Source organism: Lissotriton vulgaris, chromosome 2_2 (assembly GCF_964263255.1).
Source record: "Lissotriton vulgaris chromosome 2_2, aLisVul1.2, whole genome shotgun sequence".
Taxonomy (NCBI): Eukaryota; Metazoa; Chordata; class Amphibia; order Caudata; family Salamandridae; genus Lissotriton; species Lissotriton vulgaris.
Window position 1 is genome coordinate 282,726,963 of NC_141688.1, and position 16,533 is coordinate 282,743,495.

Sequence of the window (16,533 nt, forward strand, 5' to 3'; positions counted from 1 at the left end):
GACCCAACGGCTAATGATCTGGAAGAGATGCCATGGGGAAATACAAGGTGGTCTAGTCTGTGTGTCCCTAGATAGAATGGTGTAATGAGGTACAATGTATCTCTAGAGACCTACTTGTATCTCACTGCCTTCCAATATAAAAAATAAAGTAAACTGACAAAGGAAGGGTTGGAGCAAAGTACCTGCACCTGTCGTAGTCTGTGACTTGAAGTAATATGATGGTGCTTGAGAGACCTAGGAACACAACCCTATAAGTTCCTCTCAAGGACAGAAGTCCTAAACAAAACAGCATAAACTTTGGAATCAGCACCCATCAACAAAATTGTTCTTGTAAAATACAAGTAATGTCCTTTGCGAAAATAGGAAACATCCGTATCAAATGAACAGGACCGAGCTGGATAGATGTATATTTTCAATCCTTTATTTTTTGTAGACAAATGTTCCAAATCACAATGAATTTTTCTTTTTCTCTTTTTCTAGCCAACGCGTTTCGTCTCTTTTGATGAGACTTCTTCAGGGCTAAAAAACATATGAAAAATTCTTTTTTAAAAACCATTCATTTGTATTTACATAGTATTTACATGACAAAATGACAAACATCTATATACAAAAAGATTTTTTACATTTTTTTAAAAAAACACAGACATATTATCTAAGTTAGAAACAATTACATGGTGGGCATCTCTTTCCTTCTATATGTTTTTTTAGTTAAAGAAAAGGAGAGACTAAGTATGTACACCTTAAGGACATGGAAACTCTTCTGCACAAAGTTAACATGTCTTTTCATATATTTCACCTGGGAAAGTTAGTTCGCTTTTTCCTGATTTAAAAAATCTTGTGACCATCATCTAAGCTGACCGTTAGATACATATATACATTTTATCCTTTGAATCATTTCAGAATACAACTGTGAATCCTCTGAGAAAGAGTACATCTGATTATGGAAACATATCACATTCCATTAAAAAGAGTCACTTTATAAGAATCATACCTCAGAACACCTGTTTTTGCACTAAGCGGTATGGGCTGGAGAATTCTTGGTATTCAAAAAGTACTTGTAGAATCTGGAAAGTGCATATTGGTATTTAGAATGATCAGCTCATGAGAAGTATAGCAATAAAGTGAAAACCATTGAGCAGTCCATCACCTGCCCATATAACAGGAAAATCATCTTCATTGCAACCGAATTTTATATCACATATTTACTTAGTTTCAGTTATTCCAATCCTATCTGATATGTTTAGAAATTATAACAAATCAAAAAGGATGTGGGTCCATAAATCAGCCTATAGCTTGAGAACAAATCAAACAGTTGGATTGTCCCAGAGAAACCAATTCAATATAGATTAAAAAAGTGCAGCGAAAGAGGAACATTCTTTTATATTATTAGAATACAAAGCCAGCCTGAATATTTTGCAGTATATTTTACAGTGTATTGAGACAACCAGTAAAGCAAATAAACTTCATAACACAGTCATTTAAAAATCGCGTATTAAGGTCAAAAGGTACCTGTCATATCCTATGAATATTCAGGAATGACTGTCAAAGAGAGAAAGAAACAAACTATTTTAATCAATGTTTTAGTGGAAAGTATCTCTCTCATGTATAATGTACGCTAAGAGAGTTTATACAAATATCAAAAATGCATCCTAATGCTAAAATGGTTCAGGAAGAGATGGAACCACAATACTGAACCACCCAACCAAATTCAAGTGATAGTATGTTACATACATCCTAGCTGCAAAGAGATATTGCACCACTAGTAACTAAATGAAAATATTTTTAAAAGAAAGGAAAGCTATTAGCCATATCAGCCAGAAAGTAGGTTAAACTAGAAAAAACATAAGCGAGCATAAGATAAATGCTCTAACAAGTAATCTCAAAAGGACCTTTATTGATGTGAGCCGCTATGAAACGAAGTCGGACATCTTGAAATGTCTAAACATTACGTGAAATGGATGAGAATTGGAAAAAACCGTATACGAGGTGCTAATATCTATAAGAATCACAAATGCATGTGATAAGGAGTAAAATCGAAGGCTCACAACTAAAATTACGTCGAGCATCAAAAACTTACCTCGAGACCGGCATGGTGACCTGCTACTCGAACAGCGTGGATTCGAAGTAGTGAACAAAAAGGTCGGGTAGGAGCCGGTATATATATACGGAAATAATTGAATAATCACCAACACATGTGGAGACTCAAGTCGGCAAACTTTACGTAGAAAAACAGCAATGTCCATAATCGGGAAAATCGTCCCGAAAGTGGCGGTCATCTTATAGTGATTATATATTCGGTTTCAAGCGTAAATCCTTTTAAGTTTTATAAGCAAGCCAAGTTCGCAGGGTTAAAAATAAGTGTAACAAAGATGCACTTGCCTTGGTGAGTAATTAAGAACCATGAACAGACGATTCCAAAAGTGAAATTGCCAAGGTCCTAAATTTTCAAGAGAAGTGTAGTGGAAAGTCCAGAAGGATTGTAAAAATAAGAAAGAGCGGTGAGAAATATTTAAAACAAAAACGGGAAGTATCTGAAACACGGAGTGGGCTGTTTAGTGAAGCCTTCATCATAAATGAGAGGCATTATCAGAGCCGAGGTCTCTAGTAGGCTTATTTGTCGGCCATCTTGGAACGTGTACAAATGCAAAGTATAGTACCTAATGCATCATGTATTAGTCCCGTGAAGGATAAAAACGGGGACCCAGAGGGTTTGTGGGGAATCATAAAAGTATAGCAGAAATGTATCAAAAAAAGGTATCAGAAAAAAGGTGTATATGAAAAACGGAATAAGCCGCTTTGAGTAGAAAAGAGCATTCTTTCATTATACAGAAGAGGCTCTACAAAAACAATGATCTCAAATCATCTAGTGTATCGACCAAATTCAATCGTTTAATGTGACGGTTGTGTTTCATAGTATATTACATATTATGTTCCAAAGAAGATAAAATCGGTTGTTATGAAAAAGTAATGTTTAAAATTTCAAGACCGGAGAAGGTAATCTATCTGTTCCTAAATGAAAAGGATATCCAATATAGGTGTAGGATAATGTTTGCTGTATAAGTGTTTAGAAATGGAAAGTTTCTCTCAAAAAGACAGTCATTCCTGCTACCAAAAGGACCTTCGCAAAGACACATGATGAATATAAAGTATTTGACACAGTGTTGGCAGTGTGACATGTATATCATATGTTAGTTATTAAAACTTGTTCACTAACCTAATTCGATGGGGCACAGAGAAATTTGTATAAATCATGCATTTTTTTAAACCCCCGAGAGCTTAATAATGCATAAAAGCATTCAACCTTCTTGATTTAGCCCACGTGAAAGCTGCATAAATCCTTAGATTTCAAAAGAGTCAACAGAATATCACAAAAAATGATGAAATTCATTATTCTGATTTATTCCATATTGAACAGATCTCAGACGGCAAATCCATGTAGATTCTAATTGCCTCAGATCATGTTCCCTATTGCCACCTCTAGGGTTGGTTCTTAGATGGTCAATCGCATGAAATTTGACTACCCTCTCATTGGGATGTGTAGTGCAGATATGATTGGCCATTGGATATTTCAAATCACCATTTTTTATCGCTCTTAAATGTTCCTGTATGCGTATTTTAAGACAGCGAATGCTGCTTCCAACATAGGTCTTCTTACATGAACATTGTATTAGATATATGGTGAAAGTGGTGTTACAATTAATGAATTCTTTGATCTCGTATTTCTTGGAGCCATTGTATGTAAACTCACTAATTTTGTTTACACCAAATTTGCAAATACAGCATCCTCCACAGACAAAGAAGCCTTTAGATTTCTCAGGAAACCAAGGTTTTTTGGTGGGTGTCGATCTAACATAGCTAGGACATAGCTTGTCCTTCAAGGTTTGTCCTCTTTTATATACCACCCTTGGTCTGTCAGGCACTACATCTTTAGGGATGCTATCTGATTTTAGAAGGTGCCAATTCTTACGCAATATATTGAATACATGGCTACTGTAAGAATTATACTTGGTGATGAACGGTACAAAAGATAGTTGCTGTTGCTTAGTTTTCTTTGCCTTGGAAGTGCTCAGAATACTAGTTCTATCCAGAGTGCGAGCCCGCAACTCTGCTTTGTTTAAACAATTTGTGTCATAACCCCTTTTTCTGAAGTTTTGTATAATCTGTGATATATTCTGGAAAAAATCACAGTCTCTGCTGCAATTACGTCTTGCACGTACCATTTCACCATAGGGAATTGCCTTGATGGTAGATTGGGGGTGTGCACTAGTGGCATGCAGAACACTATTACATGCTGTAGATTTCTTGAACACATCGCTGTGGATTTTCCCTTCATGTACGTATAGTTTTAAATCAAGAAAGTCAATTTCACTGGCTGAGTATTTAATTGTCAATTTGATGTTAAACGTATTGTCATTCAGATAATCAAAATATGACATCAGATCATCAACTTGGCCATTCCAAATTAAAATGATATCGTCTATGTACCGAGCATAGAATATCATCTGGTCACACCAATTTCTTGCTCGTGGGCCCCAGACATGCTCTACCTCAAAGAGCCCCATAAAGAGGTTGGCATACGATGGAGCAAATCTTGAACCCATCGCAGTGCCTCTCTTCTGGATGTACCATTCATCATTGCTAAGAAAGGCATTGTTCATGAGAATCAATTCTGCCATTTCCAATAGCATGAATGTGTGTTCCATTCTGTTGCAATCACGTTTGAATAGAAAGTATTTCAATGCACGTATTCCTTGTTTTAGCTCAATACACGTGTATAAACTTTCCACGTCCATGGTGACAAAGAGTAGCTGAGAATCATGCCAGGCAAAGTCCTCTAACTTGCAAAGTAGATCACCACTGTCTCGCAAGTATGATGGGAGATTTTGTACAAAAGGTTTGATGAAGGTATCCACAAATTCTGAGAGGTGCTCAGTCGGTCCACCATTACCGGAAATAATGGGTCTACCGGGAGGGAAAATTCCACCTTTGTGTATTTTCGGTAGGATGTATAAACAAGGGAATCTGGATTGGTGAGCTTGTAAATACCGGTATTCATGATCAGAAAGCAGGCAAGATTCGTGCCATTCATATAGTTTGGCATTAATCAGGGTTTCTATTTTAGATGTTGGATTTTGATCAAGCTTGCCATAGCAATTAAGGTCAGACAATTGCCTATTTATCTCATTTAGATAGTCACTTTTGTTCATTAGAACAATACTGCCTCCTTTATCAGCCTCTCTTATTACTAAATTCTCATCATTCTTAAGGGTCATGAGTAGAGTCCAATCACTTTTGGACATGTTGTTGTGATGTCTACATTTGTGTGTCCCGAGATGGTCATCCTCTAATTTATACAGATCTAAACTTACTCTGTTGAAAAACTCATCGATAACAGAGTCCCTCATTTGTGGTGGTATAAATTTGGATGCAGGGCGTAAACCACTGTCAGTACTACAATCCTCGTAGAAACCTAATAGGTTGGAAAATTCAAAGACATTTCCGATTTCTTCCTCATCATAGAGGGTCGCTAGCATATGAGAATGATGAATATCATCAATACTAGGCACATCTATAGCAGAAGATTTTGACACAGGAGGCAGAGGAGGATGTTCAGCAAAGTGTTTTTTTATTTTTAGCTTTCTTGTGAATTTGAAAAGATCAACATGAATATCGTCAAAATTACATTTTTCCGTTGGACAAAAATTTAATCCCTTACACAAAACATCACGTTCATTGTCAGTTAACATTCTAGTTGATAAATTCACAACACTAATGTCATTTGTACCAGAATCATCACAAGGTTCAGTTTCAGATAGACTATCCAATCTAGCTATTTCCTTTGGGCCACATTTTGCTCCCTTGCTCTTGTGCCTGCCCTTGCAGCAGAGACTGTGATTTTTTCCAGAATATATCACAGATTAAACAAAACTTCAGAAAAAGGGGTTATGACACAAATTGTTTAAACAAAGCAGAGTTGCGGGCTCGCACTCTGGATAGAACTAGTATTCTGAGCACTTCCAAGGCAAAGAAAACTAAGCAACAGCAACTATCTTTTGTACCGTTCATCACCAAGTATAATTCTTACAGTAGCCATGTATTCAATATATTGCGTAAGAATTGGCACCTTCTAAAATCAGATAGCATCCCTAAAGATGTAGTGCCTGACAGACCAAGGGTGGTATATAAAAGAGGACAAACCTTGAAGGACAAGCTATGTCCTAGCTATGTTAGATCGACACCCACCAAAAAACCTTGGTTTCCTGAGAAACCTAAAGGCTTCTTTGTCTGTGGAGGATGCTGTATTTGCAAATTTGGTGTAAACAAAATTAGTGAGTTTACATACAATGGCTCCAAGAAATACGAGATCAAAGAATTCATTAATTGTAACACCACTTTCACCATATATCTAATACAATGTTCATGTAAGAAGACCTATGTTGGAAGCAGCATTCGCTGTCTTAAAATACGCATACAGGAACATTTAAGAGCGATAAAAAATGGTGATTTGAAATATCCAATGGCCAATCATATCTGCACTACACATCCCAATGAGAGGGTAGTCAAATTTCATGCGATTGACCATCTAAGAACCAACCCTAGAGGTGGCAATAGGGAACATGATCTGAGGCAATTAGAATCTACATGGATTTGCCGTCTGAGATCTGTTCAATATGGAATAAATCAGAATAATGAATTTCATCATTTTTTGTGATATTCTGTTGACTCTTTTGAAATCTAAGGATTTATGCAGCTTTCACGTGGGCTAAATCAAGAAGGTTGAATGCTTTTATGCATTATTAAGCTCTCGGGGGTTTAAAAAAATGCATGATTTATACAAATTTCTCTGTGCCCCATCGAATTAGGTTAGTGAACAAGTTTTAATAACTAACATATGATATACATGTCACACTGCCAACACTGTGTCAAATACTTTATATTCATCATGTGTCTTTGCGAAGGTCCTTTTGGTAGCAGGAATGACTGTCTTTTTGAGAGAAACTTTCCATTTCTAAACACTTATACAGCAAACATTATCCTACACCTATATTGGATATCCTTTTCATTTAGGAACAGATAGATTACCTTCTCCGGTCTTGAAATTTTAAACATTACTTTTTCATAACAACCGATTTTATCTTCTTTGGAACATAATATGTAATATACTATGAAACACAACCGTCACATTAAACGATTGAATTTGGTCGATACACTAGATGATTTGAGATCATTGTTTTTGTAGAGCCTCTTCTGTATAATGAAAGAATGCTCTTTTCTACTCAAAGCGGCTTATTCCGTTTTTCATATACACCTTTTTTCTGATACCTTTTTTTGATACATTTCTGCTATACTTTTATGATTCCCCACAAACCCTCTGGGTCCCCGTTTTTATCCTTCACGGGACTAATACATGATGCATTAGGTACTATACTTTGCATTTGTACACGTTCCAAGATGGCCGACAAATAAGCCTACTAGAGACCTCGGCTCTGATAATGCCTCTCATTTATGATGAAGGCTTCACTAAACAGCCCACTCCGTGTTTCAGATACTTCCCGTTTTTGTTTTAAATATTTCTCACCGCTCTTTCTTATTTTTACAATCCTTCTGGACTTTCCACTACACTTCTCTTGAAAATTTAGGACCTTGGCAATTTCACTTTTGGAATCGTCTGTTCATGGTTCTTAATTACTCACCAAGGCAAGTGCATCTTTGTTACACTTATTTTTAACCCTGCGAACTTGGCTTGCTTATAAAACTTAAAAGGATTTACGCTTGAAACCGAATATATAATCACTATAAGATGACCGCCACTTTCGGGACGATTTTCCCGATTATGGACATTGCTGTTTTTCTACGTAAAGTTTGCCGACTTGAGTCTCCACATGTGTTGGTGATTATTCAATTATTTCCGTATATATATACCGGCTCCTACCCGACCTTTTTGTTCACTACTTCGAATCCACGCTGTTCGAGTAGCAGGTCACCATGCCGGTCTCGAGGTAAGTTTTTGATGCTCGACGTAATTTTAGTTGTGAGCCTTCGATTTTACTCCTTATCACATGCATTTGTGATTCTTATAGATATTAGCACCTCGTATACGGTTTTTTCCAATTCTCATCCATTTCACGTAATGTTTAGACATTTCAAGATGTCCGACTTCGTTTCATAGCGGCTCACATCAATAAAGGTCCTTTTGAGATTACTTGTTAGAGCATTTATCTTATGCTCGCTTATGTTTTTTCTAGTTTAACCTACTTTCTGGCTGATATGGCTAATAGCTTTCCTTTCTTTTAAAAATATTTTCATTTAGTTACTAGTGGTGCAATATCTCTTTGCAGCTAGGATGTATGTAACATACTATCACTTGAATTTGGTTGGGTGGTTCAGTATTGTGGTTCCATCTCTTCCTGAACCATTTTAGCATTAGGATGCATTTTTGATATTTGTATAAACTCTCTTAGCGTACATTATACATGAGAGAGATACTTTCCACTAAAACATTGATTAAAATAGTTTGTTTCTTTCTCTCTTTGACAGTCATTCCTGAATATTCATAGGATATGACAGGTACCTTTTGACCTTAATACGCGATTTTTAAATGACTGTGTTATGAAGTTTATTTGCTTTACTGGTTGTCTCAATACACTGTAAAATATACTGCAAAATATTCAGGCTGGCTTTGTATTCTAATAATATAAAAGAATGTTCCTCTTTCGCTGCACTTTTTTAATCTATATTGAATTGGTTTCTCTGGGACAATCCAACTGTTTGATTTGTTCTCAAGCTATAGGCTGATTTATGGACCCACATCCTTTTTGATTTGTTATAATTTCTAAACATATCAGATAGGATTGGAATAACTGAAACTAAGTAAATATGTGATATAAAATTCGGTTGCAATGAAGATGATTTTCCTGTTATATGGGCAGGTGATGGACTGCTCAATGGTTTTCACTTTATTGCTATACTTCTCATGAGCTGATCATTCTAAATACCAATATGCACTTTCCAGATTCTACAAGTACTTTTTGAATACCAAGAATTCTCCAGCCCATACCGCTTAGTGCAAAAACAGGTGTTCTGAGGTATGATTCTTATAAAGTGACTCTTTTTAATGGAATGTGATATGTTTCCATAATCAGATGTACTCTTTCTCAGAGGATTCACAGTTGTATTCTGAAATGATTCAAAGGATAAAATGTATATATGTATCTAACGGTCAGCTTAGATGATGGTCACAAGATTTTTTAAATCAGGAAAAAGCGAACTAACTTTCCCAGGTGAAATATATGAAAAGACATGTTAACTTTGTGCAGAAGAGTTTCCATGTCCTTAAGGTGTACATACTTAGTCTCTCCTTTTCTTTAACTAAAAAAACATATAGAAGGAAAGAGATGCCCACCATGTAATTGTTTCTAACTTAGATAATATGTCTGTGTTTTTTTAAAAAAATGTAAAAAATCTTTTTGTATATAGATGTTTGTCATTTTGTCATGTAAATACTATGTAAATACAAATGAATGGTTTTTAAAAAAGAATTTTTCATATGTTTTTTAGCCCTGAAGAAGTCTCATCAAAAGAGACGAAACGCGTTGGCTAGAAAAAGAGAAAAAGAAAAATTCATTGTGATTTGGAACATTTGTCTACAAAAAATAAAGGATTGAAAATATACATCTATCCAGCTCGGTCCTGTTCATTTGATACGGATGTTTCCTATTTTCGCAAAGGACATTACTTGTATTTTACAAGAACAATTTTGTTGATGGGTGCTGATTCCAAAGTTTATAAAAAATAAAGTATTTATGTACTATAATAAGGTAATGACTTTATAAATGTGTTTTTTTTAAGAAACACCTTTACAAATGTCAGGTTATAATGTAAGGATAAACCTCTTAGAGGAAAAGGACCACTAGCCCTCACGACAGACAACCCGCCGTAATTTATAGCTTTCAGATGTTTCCTCCAATGTTGTCTAGTTTTAGCATTCTATTACATCAAACCAGTCATAGTACTCATTTGATCCGCAGTAGGACCCTTTGCTTTCTTACAATAAGCTGGCATCACACCTGTCCTATATTAAAATAGTTTACTTTGTGCTGTACGTGCATTATAGACCTTTCTATTTGCAATGAAAGCGTAACTGTCTGGAAATGAATTATTAGAACACTGTATTTTACCAAAGATGCCACATTTGTATTCTAATGACTTAATGTGATGTCAATTTCAATTTTCAAAAAGCTTTATTCGGTGTGTATGAGTACAACCATATAGCAACAAGCAAAATAAAATTATAATACGTCATACATTTATATCAGTATTGGTTTACCAAATGCCATCCTTACTCCAAGTACAATATACATTTAGCAGCACATGTCCGACGGTCTTAAAGTGCTTATTAGTGCATTCGTCTAGTAGTACATGTGCAAATTAGCAGTATAAAGTGCAAAGTTAGCTATGCCATCCTTACTGAAGTAAAATATACATTTAGTAGCATATGTCGACAGTCTTAAAGTGCTTATTAGTGCATTCGTCTAGTAGTACATGTGCAAATTAGCAGTATAAAGTGCTATAAGTGGTAGAGGTACTCAGTTTCTGACACATGTGCAAAATTAGCTATGTTAAAACAGTTAATAAAGTGCAAAACCAGCAATAATAAAGTGCATATGGATCGCAATCATGAATTGAATTCATACAATAGTTGATTTCCGTACAGAAATACATTTTAAAATATAAGTGGCCACATGAAAACATACGTCTAGGGTCTCTAAATTAAACATAAGTTGCATCGCTGTTTTTGTACTACGCATGTTATATTTTAAAAAGATGGGTTTCAGATAAAAATTTTCTAAAAGAAGTATAAAAGTTATAAAATAGCATAAAATGACAGCGACTCTGTTTAGATTTACCATCGCTTGGGCACAAATAAGTCCCGGGTTTCTTAATTGTAGGGAATGCCACTAAATGGTGCACAATTCCCAACCGTAAACGGGTTAGTACAAAACGGTGGGAACTGGTGCTAACGTTCAGTAGGTTTGAAAGCCTTCATTAATATTATATTCTAAATAAAAATTAAACGTACTTTGTTTTACATATCTGTTCATTCTGGTCCTATCTGTATATTTCAGGAATGTGACTTTAAGCTCCTGCTTTGACAACCCTGTCCCCATTGTTGAGTCTTTAAAGATGTCACGGCCATACAGTGTCTTATACCAGAATTGTATGTGACATAACCAGGGGATGTTTGAGCTTGACTATCTGGGAATACGTCTCTGCGACACAATGAGTTGGAAGGCACACCACCAAAAGGTGTTTCTGACTCATAAGAGGGTCGCAGGAGCCTTGCTCAAGGAACAACGTGCCTCAACCATAAAACCAATCGGGGCACTGTTAGACATCTATAGGGCAAGGGTTGTGAGCGCAGCATTGTATGGTGCAGAACTGTGGGGCACCCAGAGAGTTGACACCTTGGCCCACCTCGAAAACAATTTTCACAAAGATCTTATGAGGCTACCCCACAGTACCCCTACAATCCACCTCCTGTTAGATGCAGGCACCCGCCCAATATGTGAGCAAGCAAAACTACGTCCCCTGTTATTATGGTCCCGGATATGGAATGTCCCTGAACTGTGTAGTTACGCCGACGCCCTAAATGAACTGTTGTCCCTTTCAGGTTGTTGTAAGGTATCCTGGCTCAGGGAGGTCAAACAACTTCTCTATGAGTTGGGTTTAGGAGACGCTTGGGTCAATAAATCAGCACCGCCTAAACAACTCCTAAAGAAGGCCTATTGGTCATGGGTAGACAATAAGAGAATGTGCAATCCAAACCATTGTAAATCTGTTGCCCAGTTTCTGCTAGTTAAGGAGCTCCCCTACAGGGAACCCTATCTGGACTTAATCTACAACTCGGGCGACAGATCATTGTACTTCAAATTCAGGGTGGGTGTACTCCCTTTAGGACTGTTAACTTCCACCTGGAAACCACCACTACAAACTGTTCCGCATTGCCCTTTCTGTGTCTCAAGAGTCGAGTCGGTCGCCCACCTACTGTTCGAGTGCAATGCCTATGCAGCGCCTAGATCGAAATGGCTAAAGCCCTTATGTAGGAGCCTGGGAACGAGATCACATTCAGAAGCTTTACGCATATTGCGCTCAGATGCCCGCCCCTTTTTTGCCTGCTGTACGGCAAAATTTCTAGGCTGGGCATGGCGAATAAGATCTACTAAGAAGCTGCTGATCCAGTAATGTGCTCCCTGCTTGTACTGTATTTTATATATACTCATAAATGTTTTATCGCTTTTCTTATTGTGATCCCGTAGGGTATTTTATAATGTGTATTGTTGAACTGTTTTTATTGATGTTTTGTATTGCTTTTATGATATGTACCATATCGAAATAAAGCTTAAACTACTACTATATTCTAAATAAAAATTAAACGTACTTTGTTTTACATATCTGTTCATTCTGGTCCTATCTGTATATTTCAGGAATGTGACTTTAAGCTCCTGCTTTGACAACCCTGTCCCCATTGTTGAATCTTTAAAGATGTCACGGCCATACAGTGTCTTATACCAGAGTTGTATGTGACATAACCAGGGGATGTTTGAGCAGCGGTCGAGCTTTAGACAATCATTAATCACATCCTGAGTACATTTTGTCTCTTCTTTTGCCCAGATTGAACGCCATAGGGACAGGGGACGTAGGGCACTTAAGTCAATAACATGGTTTAAGCCGAGTTCCCTGTGGGCTAAGTCATTTGAGGCCGCAGCCAGAGCACAAAGTAATCGTTTCAAGAAGGCATTCTCCTCACGCTGAATTAAGTAGCACTCTGGCCATGATATCCCAATATCCCGGCCCCGTATACATCAATGTGATGTCATTTTCATTTGTATATCCCCAGCAACAATTACATTCACAATGGAGCTCATTTTTAAACTGGTCGCTTTTATGTGCTTAACTAGAAATGCTATTGATCTATTGAGTCTGATATTGTTGGTGTTTGTTAAATTATTAGGGAATTTATTCCTTTTAATGATATTTTATCTGTTGTCTACGGCGAAACTAACCTCACAGCTGCGCTGAAATGAATAACACTACAAACTGTCATACAATGGTTTAATATGACAGTTGCTATCCTTTAGAAAAAGTGGCATTGTTTCGCTGTTATCTGCTTTGTCTGTATGCTTTCCTCCATCAGTTCTTCAACAACCATTTGCAATGCAACAGGTCTCGCATTTACGCGAGTTTCAGCTATTGGCATTGTAAATGACAATGCCTTTTATTTATCTCTTGGTTTTTGAAACATAAATAATACATATTGTTATTTACAATGCCATTGCCAATAGCAGGCGCAGCACGACAGCCACTCCTGGCAGTGTGTGTGTATATTATCTTATAACCTTCTATAGCGACTCTATCTTGGCTTTATAATCACATTCTTGCCCTACAAAGAATATGTATTGCAGAACCAGTTAATGTGCAGGGCAGAGACAGGGTCCAAGTCCTCCAGGGGCTCTCACTCGTCGCTGCACAGGGCAGGCCAGAGACAGGTCAATAGCTGCACAAGCTCTCCAGGGCTGCTGATGAGGGGGTCTGATGAAGGCATGATTAAGAGATCAAGGGCAGAGAGGGCTTGTTGAGCCAGGTCTGTGTGATGTGCAACAAGCGGCAGAGAGGTCGCCAATGAGCTCTTGGACGTCAGTCACTTGATACTCCTCTTGCATTATGGAGGGTCCTGTAAGGGCGTGGACCTGGTGGTGGTGAGGAAGGAATGCTGTTGATAGGGGATGGGGGGGGATGAAGGCCCTATGGCATTGGAGGTATGAGTTTCAGGCTAGCGGGACACGTCATCGTTGCAGGTATAAAGTAGGCAGGCAGCACTCAGACCTGTGTAACAATAACTCTGTGATCACACGTCACCACAGAAAGCTTCAAGCACTGTGGAGTGGTTATAGGCGCTGCCCTAGGGCCACCAATGGTTGCAACAGCTTGAGCTATATGGGCACCGCATGTACCTGCTGCTGACGTCAGGCATGGACACGTTTCATGTCTCCCTGGACTGCTGCAGTTTACACACAACATTCCTGAGGTCTGCATAGATTTCTGCTGGGATGACGCTGACCTTTAGGATGAAAAAGTGAAATATGTGGTGCCCTTAAAAAGGACCGGCCGGAAATTAATTCCACCCTACCTGCGACCTTAAGGGATGTCCGTTTCTCCTGTTTATGTTGACAAGGGTCAGATCTAGTCGGCCACTTCCCCTCACTTGTAAATCCTGTCCCGGCCTCTCCACCCCATCGGTGAACACAGCCTGACACTACAGCGCCTCAAAGCCCGCCTCTTGGTACTAAGTGCGCTATATTAACACTGTGAGAAGTTGGCCTGATATGTGGTGTTTCCAATTCTGGAACCACCTTGTATCAGTCCAAACAATCCCTTATGGTGTCTGGTTGTAAGTCAACCTTGCAGACAAGCTATTCTAGGGGTAGCATGGTCTAAGCAGCCTTAAAGGCTTAACTTAAGAAGTCTTGTTAAGCAAGCTGTTTTACCATATATAATCCTGTAATACCAAATGAAAGGACACCACACAAGTATATATTATAAAAATATGTGTTTATTACTAAATTAATCCCCAGTACTCTTTATGAGCAAAGGGGCACAAGCGTTAAATCAAAAGCACAGTATAACATACAAAGTTGCACAATTTTGGATGAGGGCGGGTGGCCACTCAAACCATATACTAAGAAAGTGGTATAAGAGATACCAATCGAACAGTGGTTAGGCCTAGGGCCTAGAGAATTGCTGGGAGCAGTCAGGACTAGCAATGCTGAAGTCGGGAGTAGCCCACGGAATTCGGGTGCAGCACGTAAAGTGCGGCTTGCACCAATGCAAAGTCAATGGTGCGTAAAAGTTACACAAAGTTAGTTTAAAGATACTTCCGCTGATCCTAGAGGAACAAAACTTAAGACACAGACCCTAGAGGTGTGTACCAGTGTAGGGACACCGGTGTTGCAATGTTACCTCACCCACAGGAAGTGGGTGCACAGGGTCGAAGTGGCGTCGGGTTTTGACACGCAGGTTCTTGGTGCTTGAGCTGGAGAAGCTGCAGGCGATGGGAAGCAGAAGTGTTCGGTGTGATCCAAGGATGGATCGAAGTCGAGATGAATCTGAAAGCAGAGGGGACAGAGTCTGGGTCACTCAGCATTGACCAGGGTGGAACCAGGACGGAACCAGGCAATGTCGGGCGCAATCAGATGGTTGTCGAGAGGCTTCTCTCCGCTGTCACGTGGGCTCTGGGGCATCTGCGACGTCCAGGAGCAGGTCACGATCTGTCCCACGCAGGCTCTCGCCGTCAGCACCGTCGGCTTCAAGATTGCAGCAAACAGCACTTGGCAAAAGCAATCCACGCGGAACCGGGAGATTGCTTCTCACTCGGACCAGGAGGCTCCGAGTGGGGGCTCCTTTTCACAGGAGCTGGTGCAGATCTGGAGCAACCAGAAAAGCAAGTCGTATTCAAGTTTTAGTCGGCACAAGGGCCACAAGCCAGCTGGCAAGTGACCGGGCCAACGCGTCGAGCCAACACAAGCAGAAGGGCCCCACGCAGCACTCGTCGAGTGTGCAGGGGGTAGCTTTGGTGCAAGTGTAGCTCAGGGTTGGGGCTACTCAAACCCTGGTGTACAGCTTCGAGGGTCACTCGTGGGCTGCACGGTCAGCGTCTCGTGGCCTTTTCAAGATGGCGTGCCCCACGCTTCCGGTCGCCTCCACTGGTCTCAGCTCTGCAGGGACTGTGGATCGGGCTGGGAGAAGGCAGGCAAGCTTGATCTCGTCGATCTCTGTCGCTCGAGTTCCGGCGGAAACTGCAACAAAGCAAGGGTCGAGGGCTGGATGTTGCCTGTTTGCACACGGTGGTCACTCCTTGACCACAAGGGAGATTCTTTAGTCTTCTATGTTGAGTAGAATGTCGAAGGGTCCAGAATTCGTTTCTTATGTTTCTTCAGGATGATCTGAGTTGCATTGGCAGTGCTCCCACTCTTATTCGTATCTGGTGGGCTGGACATCCTGCTAGGTCCCCTCCTATGGGTGGGACCCAGGAAGGGGGTGGTTACACCCCTTTCCTTTGATCCAGGCCGCGCTGGGACTGGGGCTGGTGTGCCCCAGAACCGGTTTGGCCGGATTATGCAAGGGGCAGCCTTGTGCTCCCCAGGCAGTGTCTGGTTTCTTGGAAACCTCCCTGCTACAATCCACTATCTCCTGTCTGGGGTGGTTTGACACCGCCCTGCGACAGGAAACCCTTTGTCCAGGCCATGATTTGCTGAGTTTCGGTCAGCAGCAGGAGGCCAGACCCGTGTCTGTGGCAGAGGCATCCATTTTGTGGATCTGAGGCTCATTTTAAATCAACCGCGTTTCAGTAAAGTAACATGTCTTCTCCTTCTAGAAGGGTGGAATGCTACCCCCGTCGCCAGAACTGGCGAGGGGGTAGTATTCCAATTCGTATGACACCTTACACGACATGTTTTGATAAGGCCAAACCAAAGT

The 16,533-nt window shown here is 39.6% G+C and overlaps 1 protein-coding gene across 1 annotated transcript in view; it reads left to right on the plus strand.

The window, feature by feature from the left end:
* Nucleotides 1–16,533, plus strand: part of TTC17 (tetratricopeptide repeat domain 17) — a 575,315-nt gene that overhangs the window by 458 nt on the left and 558,324 nt on the right. The window lies entirely within an intron of this gene.